This window comes from Paroedura picta, chromosome 6 (assembly GCF_049243985.1).
Source record: "Paroedura picta isolate Pp20150507F chromosome 6, Ppicta_v3.0, whole genome shotgun sequence".
Taxonomy (NCBI): Eukaryota; Metazoa; Chordata; class Lepidosauria; order Squamata; family Gekkonidae; genus Paroedura; species Paroedura picta.
The window spans coordinates 53,041,571-53,057,334 of record NC_135374.1 but is presented as its reverse complement, the minus strand read 5'-3'; positions in this window follow the sequence as shown (position 1 = coordinate 53,057,334).

Here is a 15,764-nt window from a genome sequence, read left to right as displayed (position 1 = left end):
GCCATTTTCAGCCCAGCTAGCTCGTGGTGCCCCCTTCAAGGATCGGCCCCCTTCAAGGATCGCTGCCTTGTTGTGGCAAGGGGGCTTGCGTAGTTCAGTGAAGCTATGAGCTATACCGTGCAGGGCCACCCAAGACGGACAGGTCATAGCTGAGAGCTCTGACAAAAGGTGATCCACTGGAGAAGGAAATGGCAAACCACTCCAGTATCTTTGCCATGAAAACTCTATGGACAGTTCCAATAGGCATAACGATATGACGCCGGAAGATGAGCCCCTCAGGTCGGAAGGTGTCCAATATGCTACTGGGGATGAGCAGACGGCTAGTACGAGTAGCGCCAGAATGAATGAAGCGACTGGGCCAAAGCCGAAAGGACGCTCAGTTGTGGAAGTAACTGGTGGCGAAAAGACAGTCCGATGCTGTAAAGATTTTTATTCCATAGGAACCTGGAACGTCAGATCCATGAATCAAGGTAAGCTGGACGTGGTCAAACAAGAAATGACAAGACTGAACATCGACATTTTAGGAATCAGTGAACTAAAATGGACAGGAATGGGTGAATTTAATTCAGATGACCATCAGGTATACTACTGTGGACAAGAATCTCGCAGAAGAAATGGAGTAGCCTTCATAATCAATAAGAGAGTAGGAAAAGCAGTCTTGGGATACAATCCCCAAAACGACAGAATGATCTCAGTTCGAATCCAAGGCAAACCATTCAACATCACAGTGATCCAGGTCTATGCCCCAACCACTGCTGCTGAAGAGGATGAAGTTGATCAGTTCTATGAAGCCCTACAACACCTTCTAGAAGCAACGCCAAAAAATGATGTGCTTATCATCATGGGGGATTGGAATGCTAAAGTAGGAAACCAAAAGATAACTGGGATAACAGGCAAGTTTGGCCTTGGAGTACAAAATGAAGCAGGGCACAGGCTGGTAGAATTTTGTCAAGAGAATACAATGGTCATAGCAAACACTCTTTTCCAACAACCCAAGAGACGACTCTACACATGGACATCACCAGACGGTCAACACAGAAATCAGATTGACTATGTGCTCTGCAGCCAAAGATGGAAAAGTTCTATCCAGTCAATAAAAACAAGACCAGGAGCTGATTGTGGTTCAGATCATCAGCTTCTTGTTGCAAAATTTAGGCTTAAATTGAAGAAAGTAGGGAAAAGCACTAGGCCACTCAGGTATGAACTAAAGCATATCCCCAACGAATACACAGTAGAGGTGACAAATAGATTTAAGGAATTAGATCTGATAGACAGAGTGCCTGAAGAACTATGGACGGAGGTTCGCGACATTGTACAAGAGGTAGCAACTAAAACCATCCCAAAGAAAAAGAAATGCAAGAAATCAAAATGGCTGTCTGAGGAAGCTTTACAAATAGCTAAGGAGAGAAGGGAAGTGAAAGGCAAGGGAGAAAGAGAAAGATACACCCAACTGAATGCAGAATTCCAAAGAAAAGCTAGAAGAGATAAGAATGCCTTCTTAAATGAACAGTGCAAACAAATAGAAGAAAACAATAGAATGGGGAGGACCAGAGATCTTTTCAAGAAAATTGGAGATATGAAGAGAACGTTTCATGCAAAGTTGGGTATGATAAGGGACCAAAATGGTAGGGACCTCACAGAAGCAGAAGAGATTAAACAAAGGTGGCAAAATTATACAGAACAACTATACAAGAGCGAGCTTAACATCCCTGATGACCACAGTGGGGTAGTTACTGACCTGGAGCCAGACATCCTGGAATGTGAAGTTAAATGGGCCTTAGGAAGTCTGAGCAATAATAAAGCTAGTGGTGGTGACAGCATTCCAGTTGAACTATTCAAAATCTTAAAGGACGATGCAGTAAAAGTGCTACACTCAATATGCCAGCAAATTTGGAAAACTCAACAATGGCCACAGGATTGGAAAAGGTCAGTTTACATTCCAATCCCAAAGAAGGGCAATGCCAAAGAATGTTCAAACTACCGCACCATTGCACTAATTTCTCATGCTAGCAAAGTTATGCTCAAAATCCTACAAGCTAGGCTCCAGCAATATGTGGACCGAGAACTTCCAGAAGTACAGGCAGGATTTCGAAGAGGCAGAGGAACTAGAGATCAAATTGCCAACATACGCTGGATCATGGAAAAAGCTAGGGAGTACCAGAAGAACGTCTACTTCTGCTTCATTGACTATGCTAAAGCCTTTGATTGTGTGGAGCACAACAAATTGTGGCAAGTTCTTAAAGAGATGGGAATACCAGAGCATCTTATTTGTCTCTTGAGAAATTTATATGCAGGTCAAGAAGCAACAGTGAGAACTGAACATGGGATCACTGACTGGTTCAAAATTGAGAAAGGAGTTCGGCAAGGCTGTATACTGTCGCCTTGCCTATTTAACTTGTATGCAGAGCACATCATGAGAAATGCGGGATTAGAGGAGTCACAAATTGGGATCAAGATTGCAGGGAGAAATATCAACAACCTCAGATACGCAGATGATACCACTCTAATGGCAGAAAGTGAAGAGGAACTAAAGAGTCTGTTGATGCGGGTGAAGGAGGAGAGTGCAAAAGTTGGCTTGAAACTCAACATCAAGAAAACAAAGATCATGGCATCCGGCCCTTTCAATTCCTGGCAAATAGATGGGGAAGAAATGGAGATAGTGACAGATTTTATTTTCCTGGGCTCCAAGATCACTGCAGATGGGGACTGCAGCAAAGAAATTAAAAGACGCTTGCTCCTGGGGAGGAAAGCTATGGCAAATCTAGACAGCATCCTAAAAAGCAGAGACATCACCCTGCCAACAAAAGTGCGTTTAGTCAAGGCTATGGTATTCCCAGTTGCAATGTATGGCTGTGAAAGTTGGACCATAAGGAAGGCCGAGCGTCAAAGAATTGAGGCTTTTGAACTCTGGTGCTGGAGAAGACTCTTGCGAGTCCCTTGGACTGCAAGGCGAACAAACCGGTCAGTCCTAGAGGAGATCAACCCTGACTGCTCTTTAGAAGGCCAGATCCTGAAGATGAAACTCAAATACTTTGGCCACCTCATGAGAAGGAAGGACTCCCTGGAGAAGAGCCTAATGCTGGGAGCGATCGAGGGCAAAAGAAGAAGGGGACGACAGAGAATGAGGTGGCTGGATGGAGTCACTGAAGCAGTAGGTGCAAACTTAAAAGGACTCCAGGGAATGGTAGAGGACAGGAAGGCCTGGAGGATCATTGTCCATGGGGTCGCGATGGGTCGGACACGACTTCGGACATAACAACAACAACAGCTCGTGGTGGTTTACATTAAAATATAAAATAATTAAAAACCCAATATCATAAAGCAATTTATACACAATTGATACATTTTGTTGTTGTCGTTAGGTGCAAAGTAGATTGTGGCAATAATTAACACTGTCCCCCACCATGCCTCGACTCTTCTACTCACAGTTGTAATGTACCTAGGGAAGTAAATGTTTTTTTGGGGGGAAAATAGATCAAATATGGCATGCTGTATTTTCTATGAGGTGAAATGTCATATGTGGGGTGATTGTTACCCATTTAGATGACTATTGATTGGTTAAGCTGGAGTGTGAAGGAGGTCTGGCAATATTGGGAGGCTTGTTTCTTACCTTGCACACCTGGGACTTTTCTTCGGGTCAAAATGGTGTGCAACAGCACTGGAGTTTGAAGAAGGCCTCAGTTAATCTTTTCCTGGAGATTTCAGACTGGTGAGCCACTCACAACAAGAAGCAAAGAGAGGAAAATTCTGCCTAGATTTTTATTTAACATAATATGGCCCCTGGCAGCCATATCAAAGAGGCTTTTGGGAAGACAAATCTAGCAATCCCTGTAGGGAAATTTGTTCACTGTGTGTCATCACTCTCTCAAAGAACCACATGCACACCCTCCTTTTACTACTGCCTTTACGCAATTTTAAAACAGTTTAACCAGCTACTTGGCAATAATAAAGTTCAAAGTTTATAAGGTCTATATTAATGGCCTTTAAAGAACATTTCTCCATTGCTCTACTTTTAAAATAAAGTTCTTCTTTCTTAATATACCACAGGAAAGAGAATGCAGAAGGATGATTAGTGAAACTAGAAAGAAAAGGTCAGATTTCAGTACAATTTTGTTCCCGTTTGATGGTAGATTACCCAGTAGTTACTAACAATCGGTCATCCTACAGCAAATGAATCATTTCAGATGCTAAAAATGAGAAATACACTATTTCCTTCAGTTTGAATGAGAAAACACAGGTCAAGATAAATAACACCTTTTACTGAACCAACAAGAAAATGATGTACTTTGTTTAGTTTACTGTTTTAAGAATTTCTTATATCTGTCTATGCAACAATAGGAATGGCTATGGGGAAAAGATATCAAATTAAAGTCAATCAGACACTAAGACTTTGTACAAAATGTTTTTCAGATGGTATATAGCTGCAAAGGATATTGGGAAGGTACATAAAAACAACAAAGCAAAAAAGCTGGGGATGTCAAAACATAGGTGGAACCTGCTTTCATATGTGTTGGATGTATAAAAAGATACTGGAAAGAAATACATCATAAATGCAGAATATGTTGACATTTAAATTTTCAATGGAAGCCAAGATTATGCTATTAGGTGTTCCGCCTAACAAATTACCAAAGATTTTAGAAGAGCTCTTCAAATACATGGGGACAGCAGATTCATGTAACAAAATAGAGACTTGATGTCTGGCTATCTATAGAAGAATGTGGAAATAAATTTGCTGAATATGTAGTAGTGGCAGAATTAACAGCCTATTTTTAAAAACAGGTCTATTATAAAATCTGTGAAATAATGGAGTATTATATTAAATCCTACAAGCTAGGCTCCAGCAATAAGTGGACCGAGAATGTCCAGAAGTACAGGCAGGATTTCAAAGAGGCAGAGGAATTAGAAATCAAATTGCCAACATACACTGGATCATGGAGAAAGCTAGGGAGTTCTAGAAAAACATCTACTTCTGCTTCATTGACCATGCTAAAGCCTTTGATTGTGTGGAGCACAACAAATTGTGGCAAGTTCTTAAAGAGATGGGAATACCAGAGCATCTTATCTGTTTCTTGAGAAACCTATATGCAGGTCAAGAAGCAACAGTGAGAACCGGGCATGGAATCACTGATTGGTTCAAAATTGAGAAAGGAGTTTGGCAAGGCTGTATGCTATCGCTTTGCCTATTTAAATGGTATGCGGAGCATATCATGAAAAAGGCGGGGTTAGATGAGTCACAAATTGGGATCAAGATTGCAGGGAGAAATATCAACAACCTAAGATATGCAGATGATACCACTCTAATGGCAGAAAGCGAAGAGGAACTAAAGAGCCTCTTGCTGCAGGTGAAGGAGGAAAGTGCAAAAGTTGGCTTGAAACTCAACATCAAGAAAACTAAGATCATGGCATCCGGCCTTCTCAATTCCTGGCAAATAGATGGGGAAGAAATGGAGGTAGTGACAGAATTTATTTTCCTGGGCTCCAAGATCACTGCAGATGGGGACTGCAGCAAAGAAATTAAAAGATGCTTGCTCCTGGTTAGGAAAGCTATGGCAAATCTAGACAGCATCCTAAAAAGCAGAGACATCACCCTGCCAACAAAAGTGCATCTAGTCAAGGCTATGATCTTCCCAGTTGCAATGTATGGCTGTAAAAGTTGGACCATAAGGAAGGCTGAGCGTCAAAGAATTGAGGCTTTTGAACTCTGATACCGGAGAAGACTATTGCGAGTCCCTTGGACCGCAAGGCAAACAAACCGGTCAGTCTTAGAGGAGATTGGCCCTGACTGCTCCTTAGAAGGCCAGATCCTGAAGATGAAACTCAAATACTTTGGCCACCTCATGAGAAGGAAGGACTCCCTGGAGAAGAGCCTAATGCTGGGAGCGATCGAGGGCAAAAGAAGAAGGGGACGACAGAGAATGAGGTGGCTGGATGGAGTCACTGAAGCAGTAGGTGCAAACTTAAATGGACTCCGGGGAATGGTAGAGGACAGGAAGGCCTGGAGGATCATTGCCCATGGGGTCGCGATGGGTCGGACATGACTTCGCACCTAACAACAACAACAACATATTATTGACTTGCAGGCAGTTTTTTGGGGTAGGAAGAAAGGCACTGACAACTGAGTGGATGAAAAATTGCTTTTATTGAATATACAGATGTTGGCTCCACAGCCTGGTACAGTATGAAGCGAGCCTGTCACACTGACATCCACCGCTAATCATGCCCACCATAGTGTCCAGGTCCCTCACCTCCACCCCCAGGATTGGGGTTCCCTAACTGCTGGGCCCAACCAGGAGGAGTTCCCACCTGGCATGCCAGGCTATGTGGCCCTGCGAGCCTGAGCCTTCCCCTCCGGGTTGGCCAGCCTTGCCCTGAGCTGTCTCTGGAAAGGAGACCCTTTCCTTGATGGTTCAAATCACCTTGACTGAGCTCTCCCTGAACAGGCTCCTTAATCATGCCTGACCCTCAACCCCCAAAAGCTATGACAAAAATTGAACAATAAACAGGAATTCAACTGTGAGAAGCATCTCAATTCAGCAAATAGAATCATAAGAGGGTTGGTGGGTGGGAACGTCCACGCTCCACTGCCGCTGGGAGGGAAGAGGCCCCAGTGACACAGTCCCATGCCTAAATAGGTGTGGCTGGCCACGTGCCTCTTCCTCCACAACACACACATGCCTGGTCAGCCGACTGGCTGCATGAGAGCCTTCCCTGCCTCCCTGCCATTTCTTCAATAGTGGCAAAGGCTGACTCCCGAGCGGCATTTGTGCTAGCAAGAGACAATCATAAAGTGTAAAAAACCATATAGAAATATATGATGATGAAATAGAAGTAAAATTAAAATCTTTTCTCAGTGTAATATCCTGAGCATAAATGGGTTCACTGATTGATATCACATGACGTCCTGAATGTTTGAAAGGCTCCAGAGTGAGCCCCGCCTACCAGGAGACTTCCAAATGTTCAGCGCACTGGGAGAAGTCCCCTGCCCCTATGAGGAGGAGAGAGAAGCCTCTCTGCACCCATAAGAGCACCACTGGGGCCAGGGAACTGGGCAGCATCTCTCCCAATGGGGAGAGAGACTGCCCAATGTTGTGGGACACAGAGAGAAGGCTCCCTACACCCTGCAGAGGTGGTGCTGGTGGTGGGGAGCTGGGCAGCACCTCTTCTGATGAGGAGAGATGCTGCTCCACCCCTTTAATTCCCCCATCATCACAGGGTGCAGAGAGAAGCCTCTCTGAACTGTATATATATCCTACAGCAAATGAATCCCTTCAGATCCTAAAAATGAGAAATACACTTCCAAGGAAGCCTTTACAGGTGCTCAGTGATAGGACTTCATGAAGGTTAAATTCCATGAAGGTTAAATTCACTTTCTTCTTCTGGACAAATCCCATCCAACTCTATTTCTAATCCCATCCAACTCCTATTTCTATTTTTTAAGGAAGATCTGCAGACCTGTTTAAACACAAATATAATTTTATATAATGTTTTATTCATATGAAAACTAAGTAGATATATTCATTTAATGACTCTGTTGACTAATATGCAAACAATTAATCACCTAAGCATACAATCCTGTGGTATGTTCTTGTAACCGTAGATAATCCTTCCAGCTCAAGGAGCTTTGCCCTGGTGGAAGAAGATATCTCATTGAAAGAATTAAAGCAGAGTACAGATACTCTCTGTGCATTCTTTTGTCGGGTGGAATATGTAAAAGTTACTCCATAGAGGATATTATTTTCCTTTTAGAAGTTTATTCAAACTTAATTAAAATGTTGATTGATTAAATTTATTTAATGTATTATACATATGTATATGTATATGTATATGTATATATATATATATGTATGTATGTATGTATGTATGTATGTATGTATGTATGTATGTATGTATATATAGTATGTATATATATATATATATATATATATATATATATATATATATATATATATATATATATAGTATGTATGTATGTGTATATATATGTATATATATATGTATATATAGTATGTATGTATGTGTGTGTGTGTGTATATATATATATATATATATATAGTATGTATGTATACTATGTTGCCTATATCTGTCCTACCAGCTTACATACCTATTGACCAGCTTACATACCCAGTCTCATTACTTACATTATATATCAGCCTCTATATGTATAAAATATTTTGTTTTATCTCTAAGAAAGCATATCATATACCCCATATACATATTATATAACTGTTTTAAACCATGGAGATATTCATTAATTAAGTTGTATGGTAGAACTATTCCTAAAATCCCAGTAGATTTTCAACTGTAGTCAATTGCTAGAAAATGATTAAATATTAGCTTCTTAGCATAGTGAAATTTATAAATCAAGAAAGAACAAAACTGCAGTTGTTAAACAGGTGACCTGTGTGCTTCCTAGTGCTTCTTTTATTTATAAGCTTTGTTGCTTGTCATGTGAGCCAGCCTGGCACAAAAGAGAATTCTTTTTCTGAAGAATAAACCTCAAAGGCATGTACAGCTATGATTTAAATAAAATGTGTCTTCTCTCCAGGTAGTTGGTGCTAAGAAAGATTAATAAAGCCTGAATAGGGATCATCTTCAGAAGATATCACATATCTGACAGCTTCTCTGCAGGAAGCACAATGTGTGCACCAGGGTGACAATGGAGAAATATAATCTCTTCTTTGAAATCAATCAACGAATGGTGTTGAACCATGTCTTCAATAGAGTTGCTATGACAATTGATACCACCTAATTTGCTGTACATCTGAGCATATTTCCCTGTAATACATCATATGATCCCATGATAAAATCAGCCCAAACAAACAAGTCAAGACTGAGCCATTTCTGCCCACCCTTGAAGATTTTTAATTTTTTAAATTCTTCACTATACTATATTGGTATACCATTGTAATAATATGTTCAGCATGTTTTCGGAAGCCTTTCTGCCTGCCTGCCTTCCTTAAACATTCATAGGATTGAAGAGAGTCCTGATAATGGCTATCTATTTTAAAATGGAGTCTATCCAGTGGAAGAGTCTATCCAATTAAATAATTAACTTCATAGGTAGCTCACCTATATCCCTGGTGGGGAGCACGTTCATTAACCTCATCTCCATTTTATCTTCCCAACAACCTCATTCAGTTAGGCTAATAATGTGTGACTGGCCCAATGTTACCCAGAAAACTTCCATGGCAGAATGAGGACTTGAACCTCCATCTCCCAGGTCCTAGTCAGACATACTAACCATGACACATACTGCTTCTAGCATTCAGCAGAAATCTGGAAAGCTTGACATTGTGAAAAATATCTTCCTTAGATATGTATAACTTGTAAAGGTTTGTCAAACCAGTCACTTTGAAGTCTCACACTTTCAGGCTGAGAACAGAAGTCAAAGTAGTCCAGGCAGTGGCAGTTCGAGGTTTTTATCTCTCTGGATAGTGACAAATCTGTAAGGGAGGAGAAAATATGCAAATAAACTGATAGAGCAGGAAGTGTGCAGACTGAACTGTTGTAGAACTGGATAGACTATTAGTCACATCGGGCCTTCACTGACTAAAAAGAGAGACTTGTGCAAAATAGATATTTGTCCAGGTTTGCACAAACAGGCAACATGCTTACTGTCTGCCCTGTGTTGGAGCTCAGGGAGCCATTACTGGGTGGGTTGTAACAGAGGCCAGGAGCTATGCCGGGTTCAGTGCTGGCCACAGGCAGAGTTTGGAATTTGTGCTGGCTCTGGACTAACCAGTGGTAGATCCTGGGGGCACAAAGTCCAGCTGCATTAGCAAGGGACTCTCAGGAAGTGAGCAGGACTTGGAGGAGGCTGTGGGTGATACTGGGAGCCATGCAGGACCCAGGGGCAGTTACAGACACCAGGAGCTGTGCCAGCCTCAGCTACAATGGTAGACCCTAGTAGTTCTGCCAGTATAATATGCAGGACCTGCAGTTGTGATGGCATCTACTTCAGGAGCTGCAGACTTGGGAAACTGTGTGGGGCTCAGCCATACCTGCAGACCAGTGGAGCTTCATGGGGCCTAGTCAAACTGACAAAGGATTCCAGGTGATGTGTGAGGACCAGCAGCAGTTGCTGTAGTGATGGAGAGCCTCCTAGGGCTCAGCAAGCAAGTGGGGAGGATGGGATTCCCCTCACACGTCTTGCAAGTCCCCATTTGTTAAATTAATAAAAACACAAGAAGAGTACAGGTGAATTTATTTAACAATGCATAAGCAGAATGGGGGATATTAACTCAACCCTGTTTAGAAACTGCAATACCTAGCTGAGATATAGATAACTAATCTTTCAGCATTCTGCAGGATCTGTAAGATGGAGAGCTTCTGCCAGGTTTACGGATGAGGCCAGTCTCTCAGGGCATAGATCTGGTGTGTGTGTCCCCCCCCCCCCAAGGAAGACACCTGCTTCCAACTTCTTGACATCCCTGGTGGCAGCCAGTTACTGTAGTACCATCCTCCCTGGGTGGGTGCACCATTTAGGATGGGGTTGTATTTACCACCATGTCACTAATTATTATAGTATTGTGTTTAAATTTGGATTTTAATGTGGTTTTATTGGGGTTTTTATACTGGAACCTATTTGTAACCCACCGTGAGCTGGTTCTCTGGGAGTGGTGCGCAATAAGTCCAATTAATGAATAAAATAATTAATAAATAGTATCATTTGGGCAAAGTTTCACCAATTGGTGTAGAAAGTTTGCATACTTTTAAAATGAATTTGTTCAGGCAAAGAACCTCATAATACTACTTAATCACAACTGTTTATTTTAGGAAGCTGTTGAACTTGATTAATCAGAGTATATTAGCTTTGGTTGGTTTCTTCAGAGACATACATTTTTAAAGCATTGGCTGCTTGTAAAGAAAGTTAAACTGAATCTCCAAGTCCAGTATTTCTATACTTCAAAATCTGCATTTATATTTTAATTGCAAAGGACACTCATAAATAATTAAAGACCTACCATGCCTTTTTCAAAACCCAACTAAAACAGCAAGAAAAACGTGCAAGTCAGTTATTCGACAGAACATATAATTATAGTTCTCTTGCCTGGCAGTACATTAATCTTGAGCTGATGAGAACTTGGTATTCATCTGACTTGTTACATCTGTGCAAGGCACAGCTGGGATGCAGCCAATAAGTTATTACTCTGACAGCACAATCCTTGCAATGTTTACTCAGAAGTAAGTCCAACTGAGTCAAATGAGACATACTCCCTTGTTAGTAATGGGTGCAGACAGATGTCTCCCATTAATCCTGACAGTCTGCCATTCTGGATGATTCATACTGTTATGTACTGCACCCTCTCTACCCAAGTTTATGGCTTTGTCTTCCTGCTTTTCTTCCTTGTTCATTGCACAGGGATGCTGTTCTAATATTTTATGCATGTGAAATACCAGATTAATTCTGGTATGAATTTTCAAGTCCTTGCTTCAGAAATATAATAATGGATAAAAGACACACACTACAGACAAGCTAGGAAAACCAAATGCATTTTGGAAATGGAAAAACAGATAATGCAGGGCATGTGCGATACAGACCCACTGACATATCAGGAGCATCAGAAAGGAGCTATGGATGTATGAAAGATATACAATGAGTTACAGTGCTGGGGAAAGGCAAGTTGCCCACTATCCTTAAAATAAAGACACTTTACCAGTAAATGGGTTTAACTGAGATGTTTGAAATTAACATTTTTCAAAAACTGAACTCTGCCTCCCTGATGGGTTAGTCAAATGTATGCTAGTATTAGAGCAATCCCACTCTGGCTCTGAACTCAGGGAGACCTAACCCACCTCTGGAGATTTGGGGGTATGGCCTGGGGAAGGCAGTTTGGGGGAGGGGAGGGAGTTCAGAGCAGTGTAATGCCAGAGTCCACTTTCCAAAGCAGCCTCCAGAGCAACTCAACTCTATAGTCGAGAGATCATTTCCCCAAGATCAACAAGCCCCACCTGCACACAGTGGTCTACTGAGAGGAGGTGAAGGCCCACCACCCTTCCCCTGTGCTGACAAAACCTAGGGGCTTTCCGCACCGGGATCCTTGTAGCAAATTGTTTGCTGAACGAAAAATCGCCATTTAAAATAGTGGAATTCATCATTATGCATACCTGCCTTTGTAGTGGAATCCAGTTGCGTTTTGTATCGTTTCCCACAGGCTTCTGGTCTCGGCAAAAATCGCTAGAAAGGAAGCGCTATTGCCAAGCTCGTCCCACCTCTGGCTGTCAAGCAGCCAATGGGTGGCCGTTAGCATGCTCCCAAACAGCCCCTTTCCCTTTAAGAAAGTTTTTAAAAAAAAACACACACCCATTGCAACGAATCTGTGTTGATTCGTTGCAACAGAGAGACCCATCCAGCTTGCAGGTGTGTTTGAGCTGTCGTTTCATCGTTGCCACGCTCCCCCCGAGTGAAAAAAAAAATCCCCCCCCCCCTCACGGGCCCGATTTTCGGCCGAAAACAGTGTAAAAAATAAAGGGAAAATACATCAGCAAAGGGGCTTCTCTGTTGTTTGTGCTTAGTGACTGTAAAGAGCTCTGGGGAGGGACTGCAGCTGGGGAAGCCTCACTGGGTAAACGAAGGCTTGCCGGTGCGTTGATCTCCGCTTGCTCGGAGAAAAAAAATGGCGATCGCTTCGCTGGATGATCAGAGGAGAGAGCCAGGGGGAGGGACTTTGTAGAAACCACAACAATGGTAACGCACAGAACTTTCCCGCTAGTGTTGCAGATTGGTTGCAGGAGTGTAGCGCTTTCCAGAGGGTGAATTCACTTTTGGGGATTTCCCTGAAAGCGCTACAAGGAAGCGCTTTTTGCGGATCGGTTTCAGGAGTGTTGCAGATTGTCAACGACATTGTGCATAATGGCAAAACTGTAGTGATTTCAATTGGCAACCATTGTGCGATTTTGAAGGAGTGCGGAAAGCCCCCTAGAGTTCAGATGGTGAGCCCTCAGCTCAGAGGAGACTCCCTCTTCAACCTTCAGTCTGGCAAACAATAAGAGGTCAGATGAGGAAACATTCTCCTAATGAGTTTCTTTATTTTAGGCTTAGGCTTCAGAACACTTAAGCAGAACCTGGTATTCTTCTAGACAACACAGACTCAATCTAAGACAATACATAAATAACAACTAATTGTTCCCTGAAAAGTGGTAAATTAAAGCAGATGAAAAACAACTTCTCCTGAGCTGATCTGAAACAGTCCAAAACATCCCTGCATTCCCCCCCCCAAAAAAAAACCTAGATTCTCCCAAGATGGGTGAATAAACTGCTCAGAATTAAAATTCTATTGCAGTAGAGGAACATCTGTTTATTGTCTGCTTGTCCCTTATCCTAACTGGCCCAAGAACCAAGGCTTGCCCTACCAAAACCTTCCTGGCAGCACCCTCCCATCCTCTTCCTATATATAATGTATTTTGAATAAGTGTGCCTATACCCTGAAAACAGCTTTTTTTTGTTTGTTTTAAAAATGCCACTGAACTCAAACTTTGTTCTGCTGCTTCTGACCAACATGCCTAGGCACTTTAATCTACTAAACATGTTGTTCCTCAAGAGGAGATATAATTAGCAAAATATCTAATGAATGTTTTCTCTTGTTTTTTCTTTGGCCAACTCCTCAAACTATCATCAAATTTTCTGTGGAGATCAAGCAGTAATCAACATGACTATTTCTCTGATCAATGAGAAAATGCCTGCTGCCTGTAATATTTAAGCCAATATGGGCTGGGCTGCCTCAGCAATACACTAAAGTTGGTGTCAGGAGTGGACATCACTGGGCAATTGCAAAGGCCCCAGTGGAAACCATATCTGACCACTGAGGAGCAAGAACAGCCATCACTGTCTCCACCTTTTCACTCTAGATTCCTCAGCATCACACAAACCTCTAAATTAGCATCACTCAGAACACAGTAATGGGAAAACTGTACTATGAACTTTTCACTCTCTATGTGAATTTTATCACTTTAAGTATTATAAGAGTAAAGCAAGCAAGTAGAGAATCGGTTCTAAAAGCCCCATATTAAAATGTTCCTGTTCAACAAAGCATGTCCTTGAACTTCACTCAGAGCAATGGAATGCAATCATATGTTCTTTTTTGCTTGAGTGAATAGAGATGGATTTAAGTGTATACTTAAAGTTACAGGGTTTTTTTTCTGAGGTCACATTATAACATCTCAACATCTCCTGATCATGATCTTTGTTTCGTGATCACCAGAATTCAATCTATCCTTCATTCAGATAAGAGTTTTGGACACACAACACGCAAACACTTCTTTGGTTGGTGTGAAGCCCATCCTTGCAATATCTGAACAAGATTTGTCTATCTCTCCCCATCCAAATTTGATGGGGGGTTGCAACCTGTACATATCCTTACAGATACTGTTGAGAAATACAGGAAGTCAAATGCAGAAAGCTTTTGAAGAATATCCAAAGTGCTCACAGTGTCCAGTTCAATCCATACATTTTGCAGACTCTAATTCCCAGGCAAATTATTGAGGAATATCTTTAAGCTGGGTCCCTCGGGTCCTTTCAGTCAAACTTTCCTTTCGCAGAGAAATAATTTCTTCAATAAAAATAAGCTTTTCTCCACTTAGCTGAAGAAATCTAGTTCAGTATTGACTTGCAGGTGGGCGTTATGGGCTTAAGGAGACACTCACACACAATTACTTTTTGGCAAAACAGGCCACAGCTTTATTAACATTAACATTCTCATATGTTGGCCAGCAAGGGGAGAGGGAGGCTATACCTGGGTCCTTGGACCATTAATACCCCAGGCTCTTCACAGTGCCCTGGAGATCCCATCCCAGGATCCTACCAGGCCCTCAGATCTCCTTGCTGTTGGGTCTTTTAGCCTGGTAAGTGGATACCTGGGGTTCATCAGGAGGTGTAGACCACCTTCAGCCCACCCCCAGGTCACCCAGCTCAGTGAGTTCCTTAAGTCACCCAGGTCTGCTTACAATTCTATGGAAATACCATTTTTTGAATGGATAGTGATAACTACAGATGGACATGAATGGGAAAAATGTGGTTAGGTTTATGGCCCAACCATGAACCAAACCAGGGTTTTATTCATAAACAGATCTGGTTTGTGGCCTCACAAACCTCAATGAAAGGGACTGCTTTTTAATAGGTTTTGCAGAAAACCCTCCCCCCTCAAAAAAACCTGACTGACAGGGAGCAGCTTACTCTCCACTGCCAAGCTATTATGGGCTGTCTTCTGTAGTTGCTTTAAAGGACTACAGACTTAGCCTGAAACAGCTGAGAAAAAGGAAGCACCTTCCTGCTGTTTTTGTGGCTTTCCTGAGGAACAGAAAGCAGGGGTTTAAAGAGATTTTGAGGGACCACTGCTTCCTGCTCCATCCACAAACCACTATGAACCACTTTAAAATTGTGGAATTTTGTGGAAACTTCTGTTAATCATGAAGCATAAACAGCAAAATTCATGATGCATTTTGCTTTGAGGTTCACGCCATACCCACCCCTAGTGAGAACAAGTATATACCCACACTGTGAAAATGGATAACTATGCCTGAAAATGAAAGCAAATTGGTATCTTTTGCTGTGTTTAACTTACAAGGTCATCAACTGCAAAAAAAAAAAAGTTCCAGAAAGAAATGAGGATGTATTTTTCCAGTGCAGTATATGATGACAATGGCAGCCTCGCCATGACCACTGGCCACATACTCAGTTTGGGCATGGGTGGAGCTGTTTTGGGGACAGGCTGAGTCTGCACACTGGTCTTGCATGGCATGGGGTCATCCATAAAAGGCTGGGTGGA